A 7,378-nucleotide genomic window follows, 5' to 3' on the forward strand; every position below is an offset into this window, starting at 1 on the left:
TAGTAAATAAGATGATCCCTCATAATAATTTCAAGAAAGTGTTTCCCCTAACTGTGCACCGTTGCGACAGTTCGTTGTTTCGAAGCACCACGTGATGATCGGGTGTTAGATTCCAACGTTCACATACAACGGGTGTAAGACAGATTTACACATGCAAACACTTAGGTTGACTTGACGAGCCTAGCATGTACAGACATGGCCTCGGAACACAGAAGACCGAAAGGTCGAGCATGAGTCGTATAGAAGATACGATCAACATGAAGATGTTCACCGATGTTGACTAGTCCGTCTCACGTGATGATCGGACACGGCCTAGTTAACTCGGATCATGTTATACTTAGATTACTGGAGGGATGTCTATCTAAGTGGGAGTTCATTGAATAATTTGATTAGATGAACTTAATTATCATGAACTTAGTCTAAATATTTTACAATATGTCTTGTAGATCAAATGGCCAACGTAGTCCTCAACTTCAACGCGTTCCTAGAGAAAACCAAGCTGAAAGACGATGGCAGCAACTACACGGACTGGGTCCGGAACCTGAGGATCATCCTCATAGCTGCCAAGAAAGATTATGTCCTACAAGCACCGCTAGGTGACGCACCTGTTCTCCCTGCAGAACAAGACGTTATGAACGCTTGGCAGGCACGTACCGATGACTACTCCCTCGTTCAGTGCGGCATGCTTTACAGCTTAGAGCCGGGGCTCCAAAAGCGTTTTGAGAGACACGGAGCATATGAGATGTTCGAAGAGCTGAAAATGGTTTTCCAAGCTCATGCCCGGGTCGAGAGATATCAAGTCTCCGACAAGTTCTTCAGCTGTAAGATGGAGGAAAACAGTTCTGTCAGTGAGCACATACTCACTATGTCTGGGTTGCATAACCGCTTGACTCAGCTGGGAGTTAATCTCCCGGATGACGCGGTCATTGACAGAATCCTTCAGTCGCTTCCACCGAGCTACAAGAGCTTTGTGATGAACTTCAATATGCAGGGGATGGAAAAGACCATTCCTGAAGTATTTGCAATGCTGAAATCAGCAGAGGTAGAAGTCAAAAAGGAACATCAAGTGTTGATGGTGAATAAAACCACTAAGTTCAAGAAGGGCAAGGGTAAGAAAGCCTTCAAGAAGGACGGCAAGGGAGTTGCCGCGCCCGGCAAGCAAGCTGCCGGGAAGAAGCCAAAGAATGGACCCAAGCCCGAGACTGAGTGCTTTTATTGCAAGGGAAGTGGTCACTGGAAGCGGAACTGCCCCAAATACTTAGCGGACAAGAAGGCCGGCATCACGAAAGGTATATGTGATATACATGTAATTGATGTGTACCTTACCAGTACTCGTAGCAGCTCCTGGGTATTTGATACCGGTGCGGTTGCTCACATTTGTAACTCAAATAGGAGCTGCGGAATAAGCGAAGACTGGCGAAGGACGAGGTGACGATGCGCGTCGGGAATGGTTCCAAGGTCAATGTGATCGCCGTCGGCACGCTACCTCTACATTTACCTTCGGGATTAGTTTTAAACCTTAATAATTGTTATTTAGTGCCAGCTTTAAGCATGAACATTGTATCAGGATCTCGTTTAATTCGAGATGGCTACTCATTTAAATCCGAGAATAATGGTTGTTCTATTTATATGAGAGATATGTTTTATGGTCATGCTCCGATGGTGAATGGTTTATTCTTAATGAATCTCGAGCGTAATGCTACACATGTTCATAGTGTGAGTACCAAAAGATGTAAATTGATAATGATAGTCCCACATACTTGTGGCACTGCCGCCTTGGTCACATAGGTGTCAAACGCATGAAGAAGCTCCATGCTGATGGACTTTTAGAGTCTCTTGATTACGAATCATTTGACACGTGCGAACCATGCCTCATGGGTAAAATGACCAAGACTCCGTTCTCAGGAACAATGGAGCGAGCAACCAACTTATTGGAAATCATACATACTGATGTATGCGGTCCAATGAGTGTTGAGGCTCGCGGTGGCTATCGTTATGTTCTCACCCTCACTAATGACTTAAGTAGATATGGGTATGTCTACTTAATGAAACACAAGTCTGAGACCTTTGAAAAGTTCAAGGAATTTCAGAGTGAGGTTGAAATCAACGTGACAGGAAAATCAAGTTCCTGCGATCAGATCATGGAGGAGAATACTTGAGTCACGAGTTTGGCACACACTTAAGAAAATGTGGAATAGTTTCACAACTCACGCCGCCTGGAACACCTTAGCATAATGATGTGTCCGAACGTCGTAATCGCACTCTATTAGATATGGTGCGATCTATGATGTCTCTTACCGATTTACCGCTATCTTTTTGGGGCTATGCTTTAGAGACTGCCGCATTCACTTTAAATAGGGCTCCGTCGAAATCCGTTGAGACGACACCGTATGAATTATGGTTTGGGAAGAAACCTAAGTTGTCGTTTCTAAAAGTTTGGGGATACGATGCTTATGTCAAGAAACTTCAACCTGAAAAGCTCGAACCCAAGTCGGAAAAATGCGTCTTCATAGGATACCCTAAAGAAACTATTGGGTATACCTTCTACCTCAGATCCGAAGGCAAGATCTTTGTTGCCAAGAATGGATTCTTTCTAGAGAAGGAGTTTCTCTCGAAAGAAGTAAGTGGGAGGAAAGTAGAACTTGATGAAGTATTACCTCTTGAACCGGAAAATGGCGCAACTCAAGAAAATGTTCCTGAGGTGCCTGCACCGACTAGAGAGGAAGTTAATGATGATGATCAAGATACTTCTGATCAAGCTCCTACTGAAATTCGAAGGTCCACAAGGATACGTTCCGCACCAGAGTGGTACGGCAACTCTGTCTTGGAAATCATGTTGTTAGACAACGGTGAACCTTCGAACTATGAAGAAGCGATGGCGGGCCCGGATTCCGACAAATGGCTAGAAGCCATGAAATCCGAGATAGGATCCATGTATGAAAACGAAGTATGGACTTTGACTGACTTGCCCGTTGAGCGGCGAGCCATAGAAAATAAATGGATCTTTAAGAAGAAGACAGACGCGGATGGTAATGTGACCATCTATAAAGCTCGGCTTGTCGCTAAGGGTTATCGACAAGTTCAAGGGGTTGACTACGATGAGACTTTCTCACCGGTAGCGAGGCTGAAGTCCGTCCGAATCATGTTAGCAATTGCCGCATTCTATGATTATGAAACATGGCAAATGGACGTCAAAACGACATTCCTTAATGGTTTCCTTAAGGAAGAATTGTATATGATGCAGCCGGAAGGTTTTGTCGATCCTAAGAATGCTGACAAGGTGTGCAAGCTCCAACGCTCGATTTATGGGCTGGTGCAAGCATCTCGGAGTTGGAACATTCGCTTTGATGAGATGATCAAAGCGTTTGGGTTTACGCAGACTTATGGAGAAGCATGTGTTTACAAGAAAGTGAGTGGGAGCTATGTAGCATTTCTCATATTATATGTAGATGACATATTTTTGATGGGAAATGATATAGAACTCTTGGACAGCATTAAGGCCTACTTGAATAAGAGTTTTTCAATGAAGGACCTTGGAGAAGCTGCATATATATTAGGCATCAAGATCTATAGAAATAGATCAAGACACCTCATCGGTCTTTCACAAAGCACATACCTTGATAAGATATTGAAGAAGTTCAATATGGATCAGTCTAAGAAGGGGTTCTTGCCTGTGTTGCAAGGTGTGAAATTGAGCTCAGCTCAATGTCCGACCACGGCAGAAGATATAGAAGAGATGAGTGTCATCCCCTATGCCTCAGCCATAGGTTCTATTATGTATGCCATGCTGTGTACCAGACCTGATGTAAACCTTGCCGTAAGTTTGGTAGGTAGGTACCAAAGTAATCCCGGCAAGGAACACTGGACAGCGGTCAAGAATATCCTGAAGTACCTGAAAAGGACTAAGGAAATGTTTCTCGTTTATGGAGGTGACGAAGAGCTCGTCGTAAAGGGTTACGTCGATGCTAGCTTCGACACAGATCTGGATGACTCTAAGTCACAAACCGGATACGTGTATATTTTGAATGGTGGGGCAGTAAGCTGGTGCAGTTGCAAGCAGAGCGTCGTGGCGGGATCTACATGTGAAGCGGAGTACATGGCAGCCTCGGAGGCAGCGCATGAAGCAATTTGGGTGAAGGAGTTCATCACCGACCTAGGAGTCATACCCAATGCGTCGGGGCCGATCAAACTCTTCTGTGACAACACTGGAGCTATTGCACTTGCCAAGGAGCCCAGGTTTCACAAGAAGACAAGGCACATCAAGCGTCGCTTCAACTCCATTCGTGAAAATGTTCAAGATGGAGACATAGATATTTGTAAAGTACATACGGACCTGAATGTAGCAGATCCGTTGACTAAACCTCTCCCTAGAGCAAAACATGATCAACACCAGAATTCCATGGGTGTTCGATTCATCACAATGTAACTAGATTATTGACTCTAGTGCAAGTGGGAGACTGTTGGAAATATGCCCTAGAGGCAATAATAAAAGGATTATTATTTATTTCCTTGTTCATGATAATTGTCTTTTATTCATGCTATAATTGTGTTATCCGGAAATCGTAATACATGTGTGAATACTTAGACACCAACATGTCCCTAGTAAGCCTCTAGTTGACTAGCTCGTTGATCAACAGATAGTCATGGTTTCCTGACTATGGACATTGGATGTCATTGATAACGAGATCACATCATTAGGAGAATGATGTGATGGACAAGACCCAATCCTAAACATAGCACAAGATCGTATAGTTCGTTTGCTAGAGTTTTCCAATGTCAAGTATCTTTTCCTTAGACCATGAGATCGTGTAACTCCCGGATACCGTAGGAGTGCTTTGGGTGTACCAAACGTCACAACGTAACTGGGTGACTATAAAGGTATACTACGGGTATCTCCGAAAGTGTCTGTTGGGTTGACACGGATCAAGACTGGGATTTGTCACTCCGTATGACGGAGAGGTATCACTGGGCCCACTCGGTAATGCATCATCATAATGAGCTCAAAGTGACCAAGTGTCTGGTCACGGGATCATGCATTACGGTACGAGTAAAGTGACTTGCCGGTAACGAGATTGAACGAGGTATTGGGATACCGACGATCGAATCTCGGGCAAGTAACATACTGATTAACGAAGGGAATTGTATACGGGGTTGCTTGAATCCTCGACATCGTGGTTCATCCGATGAGATCATCGAGGAGCATGTGGGAGCCAACATGGGTATCCAGATCCCGCTGTTGGTTATTTACCGGAGAGCCATCTCGGTCATGTCTACATGTCTCCCGAACCCATAGCGTCTACACACTTAAGGTTCGGTGACGCTAGGGTTGTATAGATATGAATATGCAGTAACCCTAAAGTTGTTCGGAGTCCCGGATGAGATCCTGGACGTCACGAGGAGTTCCGGAATGGTCTGGAGGTGAAGAATTATATATAGGAAGTGCAATTTCGGCCATCGGGAGAGTTTCGGGGTCACCGATATTGTACCGGGACCACCGGAAGGGTTCTGGGGGTCCACCGGGTGGGGCCACCCGTCCCGGAGGGCCCCATGGGCCAAAGTGGGGTGGGGAACCAGCCCATAGTGGGCTGGTGCACCCCCCTAGGCCCACCCCATGCGCCTAGGGTTGGAACCCTAGGGGTGGGGGGGCGCCCCACCTTGCCTTGGGGGCTACTCCACCCTTGGCCGCCGCCCCCCCTAGGAGATCCCATCTCCTAGGGCCGGCGCCCCTCTAGGGGAGCCTATATAAAGGGAGGGGGAGGGAGGGGGCAGCCATACCTTGAGTCTTGGCGCCTCTTTCTCCCCTGCTACACCTCTCTCTCGCAGTATACGGCGAAACCCTGTTGCTGTGACGCCCTGCATCCACCACCACACCGTCGTGCTGCTGGATCTTCATCAACCTCTCCTTCCCCCTTGCTGGATCAAGAAGGAGGAGACGTCACGCTGACCGTACGTGTGTTGAACGCGGAGGTGCTGTCCGTTCGGCGCTAGGATCTCCGGTGATTTGGATCGCGTCGAGTACGACTTCCTCATCCCCGTTCTTTGAACGCTTCTGCGCGTGATCTACAAAGGTATGTAGATGCAATCCAATCACTCGTTGCTAGATGAACTCCTAGATGGATCTTGGTGAAACCGTAGGAAAATTTTGTTTTCTGCAACTTTCCCCAACAGTGGCATCATGAGCTAGGTCTATGCGTAGTTCTCTTGCACGAGTAGAACACAATTTGTTGTGGGCGTTGAGGTTGTCAACTTTCTTGCCGCTACTAGTCTTATCTTGCCTCAACGGTATTGTGGGATGAAGCGGCCCGGACCAACCTTACACGTACGCTTACGTGAGACCGGTTCCACCGACTGACATGCACTAGTTGCATAAGGTGGCTGGCGGGTGTCTGTCTCTCCCACTTTAGTTGGAGCGGATTCGATGAAAAGGGTCATTATGAAGGGTAAATAGAAGTTGACAAATCACGTTGTGGCTTTCACGTAGGTAAGAAAACGTTCTTGCTAGAACCCTATTGCAGCCACATAAAACTTGCAACAACAATTAGAGGACGTCTAACTTGTTTTTGCAGCAAGTGTTCTGTGATGTGATATGGCCAAAGTTGTGATGAATGATGAATGATATATATGTGATGTATGAGATGTTCATGCTATTGTAATAAGAATCACGACTTGCATGTCGATGAGTATGACAACCGGCAGGGCCATAGGAGTTGTCTTTATTTTTTTGTATGACCTGCGTGTCATTGAGAAACGCCATGTAAATTACTTTACTTTATTGCTAAACGCGTTAGCCGTAGTAGTAGAAGTAATAGTTGGCGAGCAACTTCATGGAGACGCGATGATGGAGATCATGATGATGGAGATCATGGTGTCATGCCGGTGACAAGATGATCATGGAGCCCCAAGATGGAGATCAAAGGAGCTATGTGATATTGGCCATATCATGTCACTATTATTATTTGATTGCATGTGATGTTTATCATGTTTCTGCATCTTGTTTACTTAGAACGACGGTAGTAAATAAGATGATCCCTCATAATAATTTCAAGAAAGTGTTTCCCCTAACTGTGCACCGTTGCGACAGTTCGTTGTTTCAAAGCACCACGTGATGATCGGGTGTTAGATTCCAACGTTCACATACAATGGGTGTAAGACAGATTTACACATGCAAACACTTAGGTTGACTTGACGAGCCTAGCATGTAAAGACATGGCCTCGGAACACAGAAGACCGAAAGGTCGAGCATGAGTCGTATAGAAGATACGATCAACATGAAGATGTTCACCGATGTTGACTAGTCCGTCTCACGTGATGATCGGACACGGCCTAGTTAACTCGGATCATGTTATACTTAGATTACTGGAGGGATGTCTATCTAAGT

The sequence above is a fragment of the Triticum aestivum genome, chromosome 4A (genome assembly GCF_018294505.1).
Source record: "Triticum aestivum cultivar Chinese Spring chromosome 4A, IWGSC CS RefSeq v2.1, whole genome shotgun sequence".
In the NCBI taxonomy this organism is placed as follows: Eukaryota; Viridiplantae; Streptophyta; class Magnoliopsida; order Poales; family Poaceae; genus Triticum; species Triticum aestivum.